The following is a 21,471-nucleotide window of genomic DNA, read 5'->3' on the forward strand; positions in this document are numbered from 1 at the left end:
GCACTGCTGCCAGCACCAGCAGAAGCCGGAGATGGAGCAGTCCAGGCTCAGACAAAACAAAAAAACTCAGTGGGATTTGTTGCCAGCTTTTGTCTGCGGGCAGCTTTCCGCAAGGCTGGATCCCACTCCCTGCAGAGCTGTGCAAAACCTGCATGGACCACAAAACATGGCAGGGTGAGAAAAACCTGGATGTCACCACAAAACATGGCAGGGTGAGAAAAACCTGGATGTCACCACAAAACATGGCAGGGTGAGAAAAACCTGGATGTCACCACAAAACATGGCAGGGTGAGCTATGAGCCAGAGCTCACAGGGCACTTCTACTCAGCTCAAAGCAAAGGTGAGGGTTGTTCCTGTCCTCACATGGGGATTTGCCCTCCTGGGCCTCTGTGAGAGCCCTGAAGTGAGGAGAGCCGGGAGAAAAAAGCCTTCACATTGAAATAAATCTTGTGGAGAAGCCACAGGTGCTCCAGGGTACTTGATCAGGTAGAGGATCAGGAGAGAGCTTGGGGGGATTTACCGTCAGAAGAGAGACAAAAAAAACCCAAAATCTCCTCAGAGTTTCTGAAGCTATTTGTGCCCTGAGTTAGTGCTCTTGATGGATGTCCTCCTTGCAGCATTTGGTGAAAGTGAGTCTGAAGGTTGTTTAGCGGCAGTTTATTTTTAGCTGGGATGACTTGTGACAGCACAATGATGTTGCAACACCACAGTTCTTGTCTGTGACTTCCCTGTGCTTTGGTAGAGGAGCAAGGGAAGGCTCCTGACAGGGGCTCATTGTGCTGGAGAGTGCAGGGATGTTGCAAGAGCTGGATCTCTCCCAAGGAGGCAGAGAACAGAAGGGAGGCAGTGGAGCTGGCCTGGTGGGCAGCCTGTGGGTCCTTGTCACAGCCCCACTGTGGCTGAGTCACCTGCCTGACCCCAGCACAGCCAAGGGCTGCACAAACCCCGGGGCCTTCTTCTCTGAGGGGATGGGGATGGAATGCTCCTGCCCCAGGAGCTCCTTCCTGCTCTCCTTCCAGCCTTGCTGCTTCTTGCACAGCTGCTTTGCTTTCCCCTCTATCATCTCCTCCATAGGCATGAACCACCCTGCTCTAAAATTGTTGCTCTAGCTCCAGCAATGCCACTGCAACAGTATGAAGTGACAGAACTGGAAACCAAAACAGGGCCAGGGAGGAGGCTGGGGGCCAAAAGGAAATCTAAACTCACAGCCCATCACTGTAACTAAACCTGTCTGCCAAAGGCAGCCTCCTCAGCTCAGCTTCTTACCTGGTGCAAGAGAAGAGACATCAAAGGCACGAGGATCTGGTTTCCTCAGCTACTGTCCCTTCACTTGTGCTTGTGCAAATCCATTAACTCTTGCCCAAGGTAACAGCCCAGAATGAGGTACCTGATCTGCCTCTTTTCAGGCAGCACAACCTGAGATGAAAGCTGTGCAATCTTGGCATGCCACTCTGTAAATCCCTACGTGTTGATTCCCTGTCTCCTCCTCGAGTTTTACAGGATGCCGACAGCTTTCTGCCTGTTTTATGGTTTCATGGCAGCGGCTCGACACATCAATATGAGAATTAATTAATCTTGGCTACAGGGTAGGCAGCAGCTCAGGCAGCCCAAGAGCAAACAAGGTCAGGATTTCAGCAGCAGCCCATTTAGAGAACTTGCTGGGGCTCCAGCAGAGCAGCCTCGTCTCTGCAATTTTTATTTGGATCACTGCTCTCTTGCCTTGTTTGCAAGTTCTGTCCTGTTGGCAAGGCTGCTGTGAAGCCAAACCCAGAAGATGACTCTGCTCCATACAGGGAGCAAGGATTAGGGCAGGGATAGTGTTTGGCTCACAAACACAGTCACTACAAAACACTTACTGACTTAAAATCCCTTCACTGATGTCCCAACTTTCATTTGGTAATGTTAAAAGGTCAGAAGAAAATTGAAGTTTTTTCTGCCCTAATCCTTTTAAGTGCTAAATTCATGGAAAGCAATGGAATCAACAATTTAGATTAAGGCAATAGCTTCAGATGATGGAGAAACTCTCAAGGCTCCTCAAAGGATGCCTGAATAAAAAATGAAATACAGCTTTTCAGAATGGGATTGCAATTGCCCTTGGCTTCCTGTTACAAAGATCCTCCCTGGTAAGTGAATAATCCAGCACAACCATGCTCATTGCAGTGCTCAGCCCTGCAACATGCCCACAGATCACAGGGAAAGACTTTGAGCAGCAGCAATAAATACAGGGGAAAAGAAAGATCTACGTCAGGCTGGCTCTAAACTAATCTGTTTCCTGAAAAAAATCAATAAATCATGTTCACTGTTAGTAGTGAACAGTATTCATCAAGTTGATGCTTTTTACAGTCCTTGGTAAGTATGAAATATTTTTAATTTTTTTAAAAAATTTTTCTTCTCCTTGTGTAGCCAAACTTTCTGTGGCTCATCAGAGTGCAGAGTGAGGATGCCCTGATGGAGAGGAAGGATGTTCTCACTCCATGGAAAGGAGCACAGTGAGTACAAAGCACGGTGGCAGAAGCAAAGGCAAGCCCAAAGGAGGGCTCGAGGGTGATGTGACTCCTCTCTTCCTCAAGCCCTGGTCACAGACCCTGCTCCAGCTGAATGCCTCAGCTCAAGCAGGCAATAATCCCACAGGCTGTGAGCTGGTGGATTGGATCTTGCATGGTTTAGTTGGGATGTAGCCAGCTGGTTTCCTTGGTGCCTGTTGACAGAAGGGCTTTTGCTGCACACACAAGCCTCAGCAGAGACAAAACTCCTGTCTCCCCTTCTAGCAGGAGAATGGAGAGATGGGACTCTGTCAGCAAAATGTATTTCTCATGTGAGTGGGATGGGTTGGATTGGAAGGGAGGGAGAGATCACCCAGTTCCAACCCCTGCCGTGGGCAGGGACATCTTCCACTATCCCAGGTTGCTCCAAGCCCCACCCAGCCTGACCTTGAACAATTCCAGGGACTCTGTGCCACAGCTTCTCTGGGCAACCAGGAAGCTCATCCTGGACTTTCTCATCAAGCTGGAAAGCTGATGAATATTGGTGTGTGGATTTGCATGGCCCAGCCCCTATAAACTGATAGTTTTATTCCAATGTGAGATGACCCTTTGTAATCTAAACCACAATGGTTGGCTATCCTGGTGAAGCAGGAAAATCCTCTTATTAGAAGCAGAAACTTATTGAATTCCCATTTATCACTCTTAAATAGTGGTTCCAGCCATCCCTCTACCCAAAACCCTTGTCTTTAATTTCTCCTTTTTTTTTCTCCTTTTTTTTTATTTTTGAGTTTTAGATTTGCCTAGGAAATTTCTTGTCCTGAGAACAGTGCTGAGAAACATGTTTTCCATGACTGGTTCCTTCAGAAATGTTATTACTGGCTTGGGAGAATTCCTTGTACAATAAGATTAAGTTTCTCTTACTGGAAAATTCTGACACTACAAATTTTTAATGTCAAAAAACCAAACAAGTGAAAACAAGTAATTTCCTAAGAACATACACAATCTGGTGTTGGTAGTTTTTCATGGGAAAATGCTTCACTCCACTGTGTGTGCCTGTTCCCAAGGAAACTCATGGCAGATGGGGTGAGAGGAAAAACACACAGGATAATTACAAAGCCCCACTTATCAACCTGCTCCTAAGTGCTCTTTGGAGTGGTAGGCAAACATGCAAAACACTGAACCACTCTGTATTTTTATGATGCTTTGAAGTGCAAGTTCCACAGAAATTTCAACTCGCATCACTTCAGCATTTCCATAGCTGGGTAGTGCTGGTGTCTTGGGGCAACAGCCACCATCTGGATTTCCAGAAAGAAGCCCAAAACAGAGGGTCCAGTTGGAGATGCCCTGTTCTTAACCAAGAAAAGAGGTGGGCAAAGGAAGGAGCTTGTGAAGTCTTGATGGATAAGTCCCACCGTGGTCCTTCTCATGTCCTAAGGGATATTCCAACCATGCAACCTTCAGTGCTCCAGGGTGGCATCTTTGAAGCCCAAAGAGGTTGGCAGAAGGGGAACCATCATCCCTGACATATTTCAGAGGTGATTCTCCAGGGGTCCTTTAGTAGGGGACACTGCCTCTTTCAGCCCAGCATGTGTGTTTCCCACTTTTCTTGCATTGCTCTCCAGAGTGGAGTGGCAGAGAGGTGCTGAGTGCCAACCCTGGGGAGCCTCTGCCATCAGCAGATGCAGGTGTTGGCAAGTGCAGGCAGGCTGCTAAAAATATCCTGCCTGCTTTATTCTTGCTTCAAAGGCCATTAAGTATTTCTATGAGAGTCTTTTTCATCTTCAGCATGGAGATCTGCCTAGTACTCCCACGCATCCTTTATAATCCCTGGAATCTCAGGTTCTTCCAAACAGGAATATCTGGGCTGCAGATCTGAGCAACAAAACCTTTAGTGCTGTGTGGCAGCACTGGGAAATACAGGCAGTGAAGCTGAATTTCTTCCCCTTTTAGCCATCCTTGCAACACTAATTCTACTGAGTGCAGGCTGTGGCTTTAGTTCCTGTATCTGCAAAGAGCACAATAAAATCCAATTACACTTCACATGAGCATAATCCACAAATGTGACTTTTTAATGCAGACTATTTAGGTCTGCTTCATAAATAGCAGAGGGGTGCTGTGAGGAAGTGCAGTTGTCTCACCCACAGGCACCTCACAGAACCCAAGACACCGATGCCTTGAAAACAAAAGCACATTGCTTTGCTCTCAGCCAATGCATTCCCAGTGTGTGCTCTGTGATTCCTAGCAGCCTGTGATTCCTAGCAGCCCAGGTGGTTTTAGTCATCCTAATGTGTTTGCTTAGGCACCAACATTAGTGTCAAAAGCACTTAATGCAAAGGAAACTCCCCAGGAGTGCTCTGCTCCCTGCCAGATCCCTCAGCCCTGCATCAGGAGTGTGTTCAGTGTTTGTTACTGAGGGCTGGGCAGTGAATTACCCTCTCATTCTGAGGGCTGCTTCCCACTCAGCCATATGGGGAAAAACGTCCTGGGTCCCATATTGACAGGCTGAGAGGGTTGGGGTTTCTCAGCCTGGGAAACAGAAGGTTTTGGGGAGACTTTATTTCATCTTCCAGTGTGTAAAGGGGGCTGGCAAGAGAGCTGGAGAGGGACTTTGGACAAGGGCATGGTGTGACAGGACAAAGGGGAATGGCTCTAAGACTGGAGGAGGGCAGGGTGAGATTAGATATTAGGAGGAAATTCTAACCTAATTCTAATTCACACACTGTGAGGGTGGTGAGGCATAGGGTGCCCAAACAGGTTGTGGATTCCTCATCTCTAGAAGTGTTCCAGGCCAGGCTGGATGGGGCTTGGAGCAACCTGGGATAGTGGAATGTGTCCCTGCCTGTGGCAGGGGGCTGGAACCAGATGATCTTTAAGGTCCCTTCTAATCCAAACCATTCTGTGATTCTGTGATCCTGTGTTAGGTGGCTCATGCATGGTTCCTCATGCACCCACATCAGCCTCCAGTGACAATAAATCTGAGATGAGGATGGAAATATTTATTCTTGACTGATGCTGTGATCTCGTATTGAGCAGATGATTCCAACCTGTGACACAGTGACATCCTCCCACCCTGGAGTCTCTTCATGAAAACTCTTATTTCCCCACCAGAAATTGGGGTTTTAACTGGGGCTGGGTAACTGTGGCTGAGGTTCAGCCCCTGGGAAGCCCTGGCAAGGTGCCTGACCCCTTTCCCAGCCCCTGGCAATGACTCCAGATTTTCTCCTGTGCCCCCAGCTGTTTTTCAGTGCAAGCAGCCTGGTTTGGAAGTGAGCCTTTAAACCAGGCTTACCTGAGCCTAGATGTGGGTTTTGGGGCAGAGCATTTAGCCAAGAGCCTTCCCATGTGACCCCATCTTTTAATAAGCAACTGCAAGGCTCTGTCTGTGGGCTCTCCTTAGGCAAATGGAGGCCTGGCTCACTCACTGCTTAAGAAGCCCTTTTTCCTTCATGATTTGTTTGCTGCTTTGATTTTTTTTTTCAAGTTTCTGTGTCTTTGATGTAAAGGAAACAGTTAGGAGGAATTTGAGCTGAGCTGTGGAGGTGAAGAAGTAGTTGGAGATTGCATTTCAATCTGCTGCTGGAGTTTTGAAGGCAACTCTTAGAGTAATTTTTCTTTTCTAATCTCTTCTTTTTTCCCCCTTTGTAGCAGAAAATGAGCTTTCCAGGGATTCTTGGCTATCACATCGTGCTGGAGGTGGGTAAATCCTCTCTGTGCCCACCAGGAGTTGCTGCTTTGCTGTCATTCACCTTCTGCAGATCAGCTCTGCTTGTGGAGGTGCCTCCAGCCTTCCTGCCATGCATGCTGTCTTCCCTGGAGCTGTAACAGGGAAAACACAAAAAATAATATTAATATAAGAATCCCCACAATTGCTTTAATTCAAGTGCTTTTTTCCCTAGGGTTTCCAGTGCCAAACTCTTATGCCTGCAAATATCCAGAGCTAACCCATCTTTGTAAATGCTGGAGTCACCCTAACAGCAGCTGAACCAAAAATAGGCTTCCCTGCCCCTGCACCTTTATACTCTGTGCTTCAGAGCCTGGCAGGGATGTCTCTGACTTGCAGGACACGGTCCCAGTCCCTTGGAGATGGAGGGTGGAGGATCCCAGCCTGCTCAGGAGCTTTCCAGAGGGAGCTGGGAAGTGGCAAGGCTGGTTTGTTCTTCCCACATGCCAATTTACTGTAATGCAAGGCAAGTCACCTCCTAGCTATCATCAAAGTGCTAGTGTTTATTCCAGGGGATTTTTGGGGTGGATTTGCCTAGGGCTGGTGCCTGAGCTGGTGAGGCCATTAATTAGAGCAAACAATATTGACTTTCAGCCTCTTTTGAGAAACTGAGGATCATTTTAAAGAGACAGGTCCCTAAAAGGGCCTTGTGCCAATCCCTCACCATTCCAGGAAGGTTGGAGCCAGCCTGGCTCATCCCATCCTGGCCTGTGCCTCCTGCTCTAACAAGGATTTAACATCCCCACTACAAATCCAGAGAGGAACTGACCCTCTTTCCATATATATCTCTGAGAGAGAGTGAGATCATTACAAACGGTGCAGCTCTGAACCATTAATTGCTTGCAATGTAAGTATTACAAAGTGTTTTCACCCTGTCCCCAAATCCCAGAGTTCCTCAGCCTGTGGAGAAGGGGTGTGAGCTCCTGCTCCTCCAGCCAGCTGCCTGGCTTGAAGCCAGTGTTTTTACAGTGCCAGAGAGCAGAATTTGGAATATTTGGGTGCAGACACAGTGGCTGTGTCTTTGTCACCACGTGCCTTGGCAGCTGGAATGTGGAGCTCCTCAAAGGGCACGCCATCTGATTTCCTGGCACCGTGCAATTCCCTGGACCCTTGGCATTTTACAGCCCTCAGAAAAGGTTTCTTGCTCAGGGCTTAGTGAGTGTTTGATGTTTTAAGAACACTAAGCAGACACCACTCTCCTAATCCTGTCAGACTTGCAAAGAAGCAGATATGTAATCCTTCATGGGTATTAAATTTAATAGCAATAAAGTCTATTTAAGAATTACACTGTCAAATGCCTGCCTAAGCAGAGGAAAATATTCTTAATTTAGACTTCATCAGGAATCTATTTTCAGTTTTTATTGTGGAAGTCTCCTCTGCATGTGTGGGGGTAAAGATGAGAAAAATCAGCAACAGGCAGTCCCAGATTGCTCTTTTCTGGACACTTTTGTGAGAAACAATTCCCTGCAATAACACACGACCATATTCACATGAGTGCACATACATCTGTACAACTGCTTTTAAATCCATAAAAAAAGCAGCTGTGGGTGCACTCAGGGGCACCCCTGTGTTTAAGGAAAGGCCCCAAGCTGCATAATGCATATTCATGCCAGGGGCAGGATTTTGGGGGCTGGGAGGGGAGATGTGCTGGGGGCTGAGAGAGAGGAGGGGGAAGCTGTGCCTCAGGCAGGATCAGCAGCTCTGGGAGGGATGAGCAGCAGGTGGGGTTGAACAAGGAATAGGGGGCACAGCCCTGAGGAGGGGAGCAGTGAGGAGAAGTCCTGAGCCTCTGGTTTTGGTGCCTCTCCTAACTGGGGAGCCATAGCTTGGCTTAGGGGGAAGCAGGTTCATTTCACAGATGGAAAGCAGGTTTCTCAGCTGAGTAAACAGCTGAGTTAGCTACCTAATTAAACAATAATTTTAGTGCCTAAAAACTTTAACTCAGCCTCTACTTTTGGCATGAAATGGATCAGAGGTCCTTATCTGACCCTCAGTGCCCCAGAGATGTGGCTGGGGGCCCTGGTGCAGGCAGGAGGATGAGGAGGATCTGCTGTGGTGGTGGTACCTGAGACACAGCCCACAGCAGAAGAGAAAGTCTTACAGAAAAAGGCTTTTGTGAGACTTCAGGTGGAGAAAAAAGAGGAAAACTCCATCTTCATTGGCTGTGAGCTGTGCAGCATGATGTGGTGGGCAAAACATGGAATGGTTGTTTCAGATGCTGAGGAGCTTTTCTCTGAGAAGAATTCCCATCCTGCTCCTCCCACCAGCCGTGGCACAGGGAGCTGGGAGCACAGAGTGCTTTGGAGGTGAGACCTGCAGAAATCCAGCTCGTCCAGAGCCTGTCAGGACATTCCACAAACAAATCCTGTGTGCCATGAGTGCCCCTCTCCACCTCCCCTCTGCCCCCATCCTGCTGGGTAGTCAGGCAAACACTTGGTTTTGCTGTGGTTTACACGAAAACTCCTTCCATGTGACAAAACCAAGGCTATGGTGTCGCCCAGACCCAGCCAGCCACTGGCACAGTAACTGCCTGATACCATGGGCTAATTAAGGAGCTTTAAAGTGATGTGATAAAGTGCTGATTCTCCTGGTGAAGAAGCCTTGAGAAAGGTGACAGGGCTTTCCATGCCACCCCTCCTGTCCTACAAGGAGCTACCTGCAGCTGCTTCCCTGGGATGCAGGGGCAGGGATGGGAGATGCTCCTTCCCTTTGGAACACATGGATCATCCCCACCACGGGCTCTGGATGCTGGGCAGGGGATGTTTGGTGGCGTGGGGGGACCTGTTTGGGGTGGGAGGCAGCTCAGCTGGCTTTGCTTGGTGCCTGTCCTAGGGTGACGTGATGATGCTTGTATCCCCATTCATGTGCTCTGTTTATGCTGGATATTATGTTCTGTGCCTTCAAGACTGGCTCTGAAGAGTGAAAGTTTTGTTTGGGTTTCTAATCAGCTGCTCCTCCACATCTGGTGGGACACACAGACAGGGCAGTACATGGTGCTGCTTTTGCCTTTTGCTTGGCTTTTACTTTTCTCTCACTCTTGCTTCTGCTTTGCTTCTGCTTGCTCTTACTTCTGCTCATTAGTTAGTTTAGCTAAACAGTCCAAATTTCCTCCTGGACTGTTTCTCCTTTCCTTTTTTTGGATGTACTTGAACCTGCTCCGGGCTGGGGCCTGGCAAACACAGCGAGTTTGCCCCTTGTGGCCGAGCGGGGCCTACTCTGGGCAGCAGCTGCCCCAGCGCCGGAGGGACTGAGAACAGAGCGAGCACCCCCAGAGAGACTTTCTGAATTTGTCATCTTTTTCAGAGCAGTGACACAGTGGTGTCACCCAGGATTGTTCATTTTGTGTGCTGGGGGTGCTGTGCCTGTTAAATAAACAGGTTCTTTCCACTTCTCTCCGAAAAATCCTTCCCGAACCGGTTGGAGGGAGGGGCAGCGTGGGTTTGCTTTCTGGAAGGGCCCCACTTTGGAGATTCTCTCCCAAATTTGCCCTAAACCAGGACAGTGCCACATCCCAGTGCCATCCTCCCTAGAGGGTTTTTTCACATCCATCCATCTCCATCTATCTCCTCGGCTCCAGGCTGCCGGGTATCCCAGGCTGAGCCTGCTCCAACACGAACCCAAGGGAGCCGGGCAGAGCTGCAGCTCGCAGATGTCTCCCCTTAAAAACCCCTTAAAAACCCGGCAAAGCGGGTGGAAATCCCCGGCCCGGGGCTGGAGCAGGGGTGGAGGGGGGATGAGGTTTGGTTTGATCCTGATTAAGAGAGGGCAGGAGGAGCCGGAGCCAGCGCTGCTCTCAGCCTCGGATGACCCCGGGGAGAGTCCGAGCGCTGGCAGCGCTCCCTGTGCGACCGCAGAAAACTCCTCGGAGCAGCTTTCCCTGCCGACCATGGGCCAGGGATGCACGGCAAGCCCTTTGGAAACTCCTCGGAGCAGCTTTCCCTGCCGACCATGGGCCAGGGATGCACGGCAAGCCCTTTGGAAACTCCTCGGAGCAGCTTTCCCTGCCGACCACGGGCCAGGGATGCACGGCAAGCCCTTTGCTGAGGAGTGAGACGTCGTGGGGATAAATCTCTGCAGAATTTACATGGGCATCTTTGCAGAATTTACAAACCCCTCATTGTTTTTCACGCATGTGCTGGGAAACCTAAATCACACTGCAGGGTCTGTTTTACAGCCACACAGGCATTGTATTTCACACAGAAAATGTATATGCTTGGAAAACATTTAGTCCATTTTGCTAAAACCTCGGAGATAAACATCTTTCATACTGAGAATTTGAGCTGTGGAATAAGCAGGCTGAAGTCCCCTAAACTTGTTGGTTTTTTGTTTTTTTTTTACAGAATTGAAATGTGTGATAAAAGTCACATATTTCTGTGGCTGAGTCACCCCCTTGTAAACAGAGTGTGGCAAGAATGCTTTCCTTGAAACACCTTCCCTTGGAGCAGCCAAGCCTTGACCCTTCCAGACAGCATGAAAATATCTATATATATATATATATATAGATATAGTTCCAGTAGATTTTCATCCTGTCTGACCAGCTGCCAGCAGCTGCTTAGGAGCTGCCTTCCCTGGAGGCAAGGACACAAACAGGAATCTGTGCTATGGCTTCAGTTTTCTCTTAAAATGTAGAATTGAATTTTAAACAAGTGAGAGAGGTTGGCTATTCTGTGATGGATGCTCTGTACCTGCTGACTGATGGAGGCTGTAAACCTGCTCCTGATGGAGCAACACTGATTTACATGGGCTGAGGATTGAGACCACTGGATTTATGTTAGACATTGTGGCTTTTGACTCCTGGGGAGTGCAGGAGAGGAAAAACTCACCCAAGTAAAAGGCAGCTGCTTGCCTCCATGTCTGTGGCAGAACAATATTGGCCTCTTAATTTCCTACTGATTAAACTGTAGGAAAACAAAATCTGCTTTGCCTGGAGCAATTTGGCTTCAGCTCAAAAGCTTTCTCATCAAAATGAAATATCATTTGCTGTGAAACCGTTAGCAGGAGGATAAATGTAGTTATAAAAGCAGCTATTTGTAAAACCCAAGTGGGGAGCAGCAAAATGCTGTAATTTAGGAGAAAATCTCCACAAGGGCTCTGGAGGGCAAAACTCCTTATAAAGCCCAAGATTCATCAGGATTGTGTGATGAAACAGAGAATTGTTCAGCTGCCCATCACTCAGATACAGAAGCATTTTCTTTCCTAACATCTCTCTTGGCTTGTCTAAAAGATGAGCTGGTTGTCACAGGGCTGGTGGGACCCTCCAGGCTGGTATTGATGTCCCCAAGCTCAGAAGAGGGGTTGGAGACAATTTGTTTGGGAAGCACAAGGTTGGAAATGGTGGTGCAGCCCCTCAAACACCCACATGCTGTGATCAGCAGGGCTCAGGGCTGGAAAATGAAGTATAACCTATATAATCCTACATAATGCCTAGTAAATAGCAGGTCATTTTAGTCCTGGGAAATAGCCACAAGAGGGAGATGTGATTGGATGTGCCAAATGTATGTCTTTAATAGGCAGGAATCTTGAGAAATTGAGTATTAGCTCAGAGTTTAGTAGAAATCCAGGAAAAAAATTCACCACAGGAGCCTGCAGTTTTGGGGTGACCAAGTATCTGAGCTGAATTTTGGAAGTACTTTTACAATAACAAAATTGTCCATGATGCATTTTTGTCTTAAAATCACCCTAGTACTAATGAAAAATTGTGTTTTCTTGAACATTGCCTGAATTACATTAATAATTTTAAGTGAAAAGAAAGAAAGGAAATGCTGAGCTCCCCAAAACCCTAACAAAAACAGGAAATCAGATTTTCACCTCAGGTTGATTCAAAGAAAATATTTGATCAGTGAACCAAAAGTTCCCTCATTCAGACAGCACAGCTGTAATTATCTTGCCCTTAAGGGCCGACTGACCGGGTGATGCTGCAGCATTTTGGAGCTATGGAGATGGCTTGAATCTGCTTCCTGCATTCTGTGCTTTCAGTTTAAACAAAACATTTCTTGAAAGCCATCAGTCTGTCACCTTTCCCTTGTATGAGAATCATTTCTGCTAAAAATAAACCTCCCTCTTTCTCCCCTCTCTCTTTTTTCCCCCTGTCCTCCACAAACCCAGACTCTGATACCTGGAGTTCTGTGGGGCTGAGGATTTAGGAAGCATTGCCAGAGAAGTGGATACTGCCTTTAAAATCATCTCTATGCCCTTTAAATCATCTGATTCTCAACTGCCATTGTAACAATGGTGAAAAAACTTTTTTTTCCCTCCTCTTGGAGCTGCTGCTGTTACATAACTGCTAATACAGTGTCTGGCTCCTCTTGCCCATCCTCCTTGGGGCTTTCAGACCTATTTACACACAAACAGACTAACACCCATCTGAAAGTCATCTCAGGCACAAAGATCCTTTTGCCTCCCCAAAATAACAATCCTTCTCTGCAGGGCACCGTTTGGCAAAGTGAGTGCCAGGTTGGTGCTTAGGTTAATCTGCTTAGATCGACTAACACAGTTGTGCAAGGGTAGAAAATATCCAGTCAAGTAAATTACATCATCCAGGGAAAAGCTATTCTAAAGAAAGCTCACACTGCATAAGCCTGAGCAAAATCCTGCTCAGGTAAACATTTACATATATTTACAAGCAGAAGCTCATTGCTTTCCTTGTGAAAAAAAAAATAAAAGAAAGAAAAATAAAAATAGGATCTTTGAAGTTTTTTGGCTAATAGAAAAACATCTAACTAAATTAATTAACTGGCCAAGATCCAGAATGATTTAAAAACCCATCACAATTTTTCTCACATTAGTAGTACTAAGTAGGTAAAGTCCCCAATCCAGGAGAAAGGAGATCAAGGTGTTGCTTAGCATTGTGTATAAGCAATGGCACTTCCCTGGCTATATTGGGTCTACCTTGAAATGCTGTAATTCCTTCTACTGTCAGACCATATTTTAACAATCTCATTCACTTGATGCTTCACTAAAATATTTTGTTCTCTCTGCAGTTTTAAATGCAATATGAGAAGGGGAAAAAATGAAATTAGGGTGGACAGGGAATTTAGAGACTGTAAGCACATCTGGATTTAAATATTTAACCCCTGCTGACTTGTTTTTTCTGTCCTGTTCAGAAATATTTTCAGTGCAAGATCTATTGTCAGTGGTGAGGCCTGAAAAGGGCTGATGCTGATGTGCCTGGCTGCCAGCAGCTTTCTGGCTCAGCTTTCCCCAGAGGAAGTGCTTGAGCTTCAGCAAAATGAAGCATGGGATCCAAAGTAAGGAAGGGTTGGTCTGAGCCTGAGCTGCTGCCATCATCCTGGGCCACATCCTTGGCAATTACAGCCCACAGGACAAGCACCACAAGAGCCTCCAGAAGAGTTAAATGGAGTTAAATGCCCCCACAGATGTGGGAAAAGGGAGCAGAGGGTGTTGGAGGCAGACCAGATTTTGGGGTCTCTGTTACATTTCCTGGCCCAGAGCCCATTCCAGCTGCCTTACACCCCTTGCTGGATGGAAGTTGTTGTGCAGTGACACCAGAACACATCACACAGGGGCCAAGCTCAGTGCACAGACCCCTGAACCCAGCCTTGGCAGCAGCAGCATCATCCCTCCATGCTGGTTTTGCCTTAGCAGAAAGTTCTGCATCATTCCAGGAGCTCTTCTTCAGCTTTCTGTGGTTGCACTGAAATCTCTCCTCTAACAAAGCTTCTTGTCATGGTTTGAGCCTCGGATTACAGTTTGGGCCCAAATATGCAAGTGTGTCACATTGAGAATTCCCACAGAATAGAGTAAAAGTAATGTAGTTGGACTAAGTTCATATTCAAATGCAGTAGTTTTTGGGTTTTTTTCCCCTAAGCCCTTCTAAGCTTCCCCTTGATATAAAATTATATTTGGGTTCAAATTAATATTTTGTTTTTTCCTCTTCTTCCTCCCAAATTCATCTGAACAAACCCTTGTCAGTTTTAAGAACACTAAGCTAATCCATTTATATTAATTACCCTTTGCAATAATCTTGTCTTATTACCTTTTCCTTCCCATCCCTTTTCATCCTCTTTTTCCTGTGGTCTAGATTCACTGTGGTTTAAAGTCCCATGAAATGAGAGCAGCCACATTAGTAACAATAAAAGGATAAGGTTTCTGCAAGGGTAATTGAGCCTTTTAGGATTTTATCTGCCTGACCATGTTAGCAAAAGGACTATTAAGCAAATGTGAAATTTAAAACTAGGTATTGTGTATGATATATTGGCTTCTACAGTGCACCCATGTGATCAGCTGGATGGGTGATTCATCATTACAAGGCTTAGTAGTGCTCAAGAGTTGGACAGGGCAGGATTAATCAGGTTCTCCACACTGACTGCCCTGCCCTGGACTGCTCCAACCCAGCTCTCCTCTGCCTCTCCCTTCCCACTTATTCACCAGTTTGATCTCCCAGATCTGGCTTCAGAGCATCACTGCAGATAAACTCATCTATCCAATGGGTAAATACACCCATAGACATGTTGTGGCAGGGTGAGGGTCATAATGTCCTGTCCATACAATTCTGTGAGTCACACTGAGTCCTTGTGTTCATAAGAATGAGGAAAATCCTTAATAAGCTTTATTACTGTTGGTATTTAGTGACAGTCTTGTCACTGGCATAGGTGTTCCCATGTAAGCATATATTAAATGCCCACGTAAAATCCTCAATCTATTTTTTTTTCTATGCTACAAATGAACTGATAAATGATTCCAGCCTTTTGGGATTATAACATGAATTGACATTCAAAAAAAAAAGTTCCAGCTCCATCCTCCATCTGTTTAGGTTACATAACTCATGATCTCAAGCAATCTCAGGGGCAGGATTTTCTGCATAAATAGTACAATTTCCAGTAAGGAGATTAAGGCTTCTTTGCTGGGAAAGGAATAAATTACCAAAAAAGCTGTCATGTCAATGGACACAAATAAATCATGTTCCAAAATACACAGGAAGACAAATTTATGTCATTTAGTCCCTCTGCCTCAGATGCTCCCTCCCCACCTGTCAGAAAAAAACATTTTGCCACAAAATACCATTCATCCTTTAAACATTAACTAAATGTGGTCAGCTCTATTTTCCACATGTTAACTCCTTAAAAAAATCAGTGCTGCTATTAACATTGTACATTTTCACGGTTTTAATCCAAGTGCCTTTTTTTTTTTTTTTAATATCTGGTGGCTTTCTGCAAGTGCTGGACTTCAGTAAATCCAAGTGCTGGGAAGCAAAAAATATATTCCACCAGGATAAAGAGAGGCACTGAGAGCAGCTACGCTGGGGCAGCCTGGCAGCAGATCCTGCTGTGTGTGATGGAGAGAAAAGCTCTCCCCCAGTATCTGACAGTGCTGTGCCCATGCTCCATGAAAGCATGTGAATTTTAGGTTAAAAACACAGCATTTTGGTGTGTGTGAATAAGGAGAAAACTCCTGCTTTGGCCTCTTTCTGCATACAGACAGGCAAGTGTTTCTGCAGACAGACTGTTAGCACACGTCACATCCTCCCGAGGCAAAGCTCCCATTAAAAAGCTTCTGGCACAGAGTGTTTATTAAAGAAACTCACAGCCATGGCAGCACTGCCCACAGCCAGCACTGCACAGGGTCACTGCCCCAGCCAAAATTCCCTTTGCTGGAGGGAAAAAAAAAAGCAGAGCCCACTTGGGAAAGCCCCAGCTCAGGCTGGAGGTGTGTGCTGAGCCCCAGCTCAGGCTGGAGGTGTGTGCTGAGCCCCAGCTCAGGGCTGGGGGGTTGTTCCCCAGCATTGCCCAAACCTCTGCCAGGCTGTGGGCTCTCTCCAGAGCTCACTCTGCTTCTGCCCCTGTCTATTTTTCATTTGCTGCTGCAGCTCTTATGCACACCAAGGCCCCTCTTATCTTTTATGTTTAAGCTTTTAGCATGGACCAAGCCATGGCTACTCAGCAGATCCCTGTTTCCCCTTCCTGGTGTCTTTTCCTTGGACAGCCAAGCGAGTCTGGTGTGTGGTTAACAGGAAATGTTGTGCTGGTGGTTCCCATCTTGCTGCTCGTGCATTACCAACCCTCTGCTGAAACCACTTCATGCCTGAGTCATGTGTTCACCATCCCTGTGCTCTAGGGCCACTTCCATTCTTTTACTCATCCCCTATGTGCTTCAGGAGCTCAGGGACTTCCAAGGATGTCCTGGGAAATCCTCCCTCTTCCTAGGCTTGGCTATTTGCTTCTCCACCAAAATGGCATGGAAAAAATGAGGAGGCCCTCATGCTGCTCTCACTCAAGTCCCCAGGACTCTAAAATAACTCTTTATCTCCTTGTTTCACCACAGGGGAAGTGAACTTGCCCATGCTGATATGCAGAAGGAGCAGAGCAGCAAAGGGGGTACAGCTTGCCTGGAAGATCCTGTGCTCAGCAGCATCAGCAAACTGAGTCAAGCTCCAAGAGCTTTGGAGCACTGTCCCATTTAATTCCTGGGAAACTGCTGCTTATGATCTACCACAGCAAAACATCACAGAGATGACTCAGGAAAACTGAGATTATTTTGTGTATGGGGGAAATACAGAGTCAGTGCCTTCCTGCTGCCTGGCCTCCCCTCTTCCATGCACATCCCCCCAGATTGGCAGTGAGAGATTCCCCATCTCCAGGGGCTATCACACCTGCTTCCCTCCCCAGACAATGGTTTCCCATCAAAACCCGTCTGCCTCAGCTTCACAAAACCCCATCCCAGCTCCCCTGCACTTCCAGCAGGGGAAATGGAAACATGGATTTCCAGGGCTGGTCCCTGTATTTCTGGAGATAAGCTGAATATTGAAGGGGAAAGCCCTGGGTTTCCCTGTCCAGTGGCTCTGGGGGAAACTGTTGATGCTACAGAGAGAGTGACTGAAGAGTTGCAAAATGCCATTGCATCTATGACTGACTATGAACATTTCCCATCAGCTGAAAAGAGAAAGGACAACTTCTGGCCTGGCCAAGTGGAGAAGAGAGCAGGAGAAGGGAACAGAGCCAATGACCTGAACTATTTAACTCCTGCTGCCCTGCAGAAGCTGCAGTCATTTCCTAAAGGTCAAAGTGGTGTTAGAGCAGGACATGAACCCTGGTGTTGTTTCAGAGGGATGGATCAATACTCCTGACATGGGAGAGTGGCCAGAGATGAGGCAGAGTCCCACTGCCATGGAGAGGGCTGGCAGCACTGTGTGGCTTGCAAGCCAGTTTACAAGATGGACTTGCTAATGTTCTTAGCTTTAATTACTATTTAGCAATGAGGTGTTTGGGAGGAGTTGCCCAGACAGGAGAGATTAGAGAGGGCCAACAGAAGAAGAGATGCTAATCAATGAGATGATGGACTTTCTCTGGTCTGATATATTGGCTAATTCCAGGAAATTATTTTTTTCCTCATACCCTTCCTATAAGCCAGCAAGAGCTTGGCCTGATTTCACTGATATTCAGCACTTTGAAGGTGGCCACATCCAACCTGAGGATGTGTCTGACATTGGCCACAGCCCTGGGACCAGCAGCTGCCTCTCTTAGCAGCACTTTTCAGGTGATTATCCATCTGCACCATTAACCTTCTTGCACTGAGATGTGCGGGTTTATAATTTATTTTAAAAAATAAACCAGTGGTGCTGTCTCAGACATGACTGACAGAACTTCATTACTCTCTCCACGGGGCTGCAGCAGCAATTTCTTTGCCATGACATTCAGCAGAGGCTGCAGGACACTCACAGGCTACAGAAACTCTGAGGTCATGTGGAAACTTTTCACATTAATGAGGGCTCCTGAACAGAATTCTGTTCTGCAAAATAAACACTGCTCCTGGGTAGTTTTTGTTCATTTAGGTCACTTTCAGCCATGTTTTACCATGAGTTTGCTTAGCGGGGAAAAATAATAAAAGTTGTATGATGCAAGCTACTTGTTTTTTCTTGATGGGGTAAAAAACATATGAGGGACTTTTTATTTGTAAAAAATCTGTGTTAGGATGATTGTGGTTACCTCAGAGATCTGTGAATTTGGAAACTGTGAATCCCTGAGAAGCTGACTGGTTGTCTACGTGATCTAGAAGAAGTCAGTGGGCTGACAATAACCTTTGGGTTGAGCCAAGCCTACTTTGAGGGGAAAAGGGGTGGGTTTGTTGGGTTTTATGCTTGTGGCTGTTTTCTCTCATCTCTGATTTTCCACTAAGAAGCCACAGAACCCAAGCAGGCTGCCTGTCCCTGCCTTTCCTGCAGCCCAGTGCACTGGGGACACCTCACATGGGCTCTGCCCCCTCCTCTGCACATACCTGTGGGGAAGAAAGGTCACACCAAGATGCCACCTCAGGGGCACTGCTCAGCCAGCCAGGCTGGCTGGAGAGGAGCCTCAGAGCTCTCTGAGGTGATTCCCTCAGGGACTGATTTTTGTTTGCTCATTTTCAAGCTTATATCAATTAAAAACCTTTCAGAAGTGTTCCTGTTACACCAGAATGGATTCTTCCCTCTCGGAAACCCACGCTCTACTCCTGCAATTAGATTTCTTTTCTGCTGCTTTGGGAGAAGTTGTTCAGCTGCTGGTCCTATCAATAATCCAGGAGCTGCTGTGCTCAGGCCTATGCTTGCTTTTACCTGGGGGAGATTGCAGCAGTGCTGCCTGCTCTCACTTTTGCGTAACAGTTCCAGTAAAATAAATGAGTAGTAGAGATGCTATTGCTACAATCCTCTTGCATTTTTAAAAAGAAAGTCCTGAAATGGTGATGAAATTTCACTGGGTTTTGACCTTGCCATCCAGTTTTTTGATGACGTGCTTTGTTCATGATGAACCAAGGGCTTCCCAACTAAAAATGAAAATTACATTCATGAACGAACTTTTTTTTTCTTTTCCAAGACAACAGGAAAACCAAAAATTGATCAGCTTGTGTGTCTCTCTCTGTTGTATGCACAAATACCTATATGTACTAAAGGTTTGCCCTGAGAAAAGGCAGTCAGCATAAATAAATTTTCATTTGGTTCTGAAAATGATGAGGTCTGTGGTCATTCTTATCTTATCCTACAAGATCTTCATTTCCCACGCTCATGAGTTGCCTCTTATTGATGAACATTTCATTATTTAGCACATCATCTCAGATAGCAAAGTGAGGTTTGATGCACCAACTTTGTCATTATGGTTCTGAATTTTGCTTACTCAGTTATTTGGCAAACTCCTTCTATCCTCTGTTGACATCTTATAAACCCAGGGGTTTCCTGGACTCTGAAATGCTGGGCTTGTCAGTTCCTACCAGAACCACGCCAAAGTCTTCATTAACAATATAGAAATGTCCCCAGCCCATTCTATGCCTCCATTTTATTGCTTTTCCTGATTTTCCCACCTGCCAAAGTGCTCTGAGAACCCAGAACTGGTGGTCCTTGTTTCACTGCCCTACACTTCACCCTTCCTGCACTCCACAGCATCTCCAGCTAAAGGAAGGTGGAGTTTGAACAAAGAAATGGCTGGAAAGCCATCAAAGGGGATGCTGGTCTCTTGCTGCTGGCTGAGGTGGGTGGCACCAAGGAGAAGACACCAGGCAGAATGCTCAGATGCTGCTTTGTGGCCAAATACCTGGAGCTGCTCATACCCATCCTCAGCTCTTACCTGGCCCTGGCTTTCTGTGACAGGAGTTGTTCTGCTGGAAAGCACCTATTACACCTTTCCCAAGTGGAGAACTCAGTCTTTCTTCCAAAGGACCACATCCACAGACTATTTATGTATCTAGGTCCAACTGATTTTTATCTCAGCTGCCTGGATACCTTTGCATATCTGGACTTGAGTGTTTTGTCTGTGGTCATGCAGGAAGTCTATGGTAAGCAGAGAAGTGAAAACACAATGCAAGCTAAAGCTGTAACTGCTTGTGCCACTCTTCCCTACACTGGGAATTCTTTGGGAGCTGGAGAAGATCTCTGTCTGCTGGGAATAACAGCATTATGTTGCCTCTGCATTTTAATATTTGCCTTTAAAATAAAACCCCACATTGCTGCAGCAGATGATGCCTATTGATTATCCTCTCAGAAGCTGGAGAGCTCATTTCAGCTGGCACTGATGTGGCTGAAAGCCAGCGCTGCAATTGATCATTTAATTAACTGGAAGAAAATTAAAGGAACTGTAATCTGTGTCTCAGCTCTGTTGTTATCAAGCTGGCAAAGTGCTTCTTTCTGCCTAGAGCAACGATCGGTTCCTTGACCCTGTGATTTAGAAACACCTGTTTAGGCATCCCCCCTCACCTACCCACCTGCATTTCTGCAAGGCAGGAAGAAACACAGCTTGATCCTTCCTCTATCTTCTTGTGCTTCCCAGATACTTCAGGGGTACTTGACACCTCTCACAGTGGTCTGGATCACTTAAACCCACCTCTCACCACCTCCGTGAAGGTGAGATCAATGTGAAGAACCATGAAGGTTTGAGATTAATAGGTGGAAAATCTGGAAAGTCTGGGAGAAAAATGGATGTACTATAAAAGTCATTTATTTAGAGGCTGAAATGAGAACATGGGAGCTTTTGAGTTCAACATTTCCTTAAAGGGACTGAGGTATTGATTTTTATTTTGCTGCTTCAAATAAGTAAGAGGGAACAGTGTGTTTGAGAGAAAAATTACTGGTCCTGAAAATCTGGCAACCTCTTAAAGCTTTGGCTTAAACAAGCAACTTGAGTGGTCTGTGAACACAGAGAGGAAAAAAAAGATTTAAGAAGGCATTGTTTTAACAATTGTGTTGCCATATCAAGAGAATAAAGGCAGCTGCTTGGAACTTGTCTTTGCATGCCCAAATAATATGTTAATTACTTCATTCCCCCATAAATGCCTACAGTCCTCCAAAAGGCATGTTAAAACAGACATAGTCATTAAAGCTTGCACTGCATTTTCTAATGTGTTGCTGGGAAAACAAACAAACAAACAAATAAAACCTCAAGCCCTTTGTCTTTTAGCTAGATCCAAGTTGGGGAAACGTTAGGCAAAAACACTTAAGAAACTGTATAATTGGAAAGAAAGTGTGTTTTAATGTCAAAACAGGAAAAAACCCCAATCAGAATTTGAAACTTCTCTATGTTGGATCAGGTAAAAGAGTTTGGTCACCTTTACATTTTCATTACAAGTGCAATTTAATTTCATCTTTCAATTTATTTTGGACTCTTTCTTGCTCTGTGTGAGAAACTTGTGGTCCAGGCTGTAAAATAACAAAGGGCTTCGTAGGAGGGATGAAAAGGATCAAAAGAAGGAAAAAGAAGCCTCTTTCTGAATGTTCCTGTGGATCATAACTAGCTGTGGGAGTCAGAAATCTGCATGAAATTGAAACCACTCCTTCTGAGAAAGGCA

General features: G+C 46.1%; 1 long non-coding RNA gene across 1 annotated transcript in view; it reads right to left on the reverse strand.

The window, feature by feature from the left end:
- Positions 1 to 233: 233 nt before the first annotated feature.
- Positions 234 to 21,471, reverse strand: part of LOC139589684 (uncharacterized) — a 65,668-nt gene continuing 44,430 nt past the window's right edge. Inside the window, exons 2-3 of the long non-coding RNA XR_011679093.1 lie at positions 5,773 to 6,299; positions 234 to 4,488 (exon numbers count right to left, since the gene is read on the reverse strand). This is a non-coding gene — a long non-coding RNA (uncharacterized lncRNA). The remainder of the gene's footprint in view (positions 4,489 to 5,772; positions 6,300 to 21,471) is intronic.

The sequence above is a fragment of the Agelaius tricolor genome, unplaced genomic scaffold, assembly GCF_023055355.1.
Source record: "Agelaius tricolor isolate 1412-34295 unplaced genomic scaffold, bAgeTri1.0.p SCAF_5, whole genome shotgun sequence".
Classification (NCBI taxonomy): Eukaryota; Metazoa; Chordata; class Aves; order Passeriformes; family Icteridae; genus Agelaius; species Agelaius tricolor.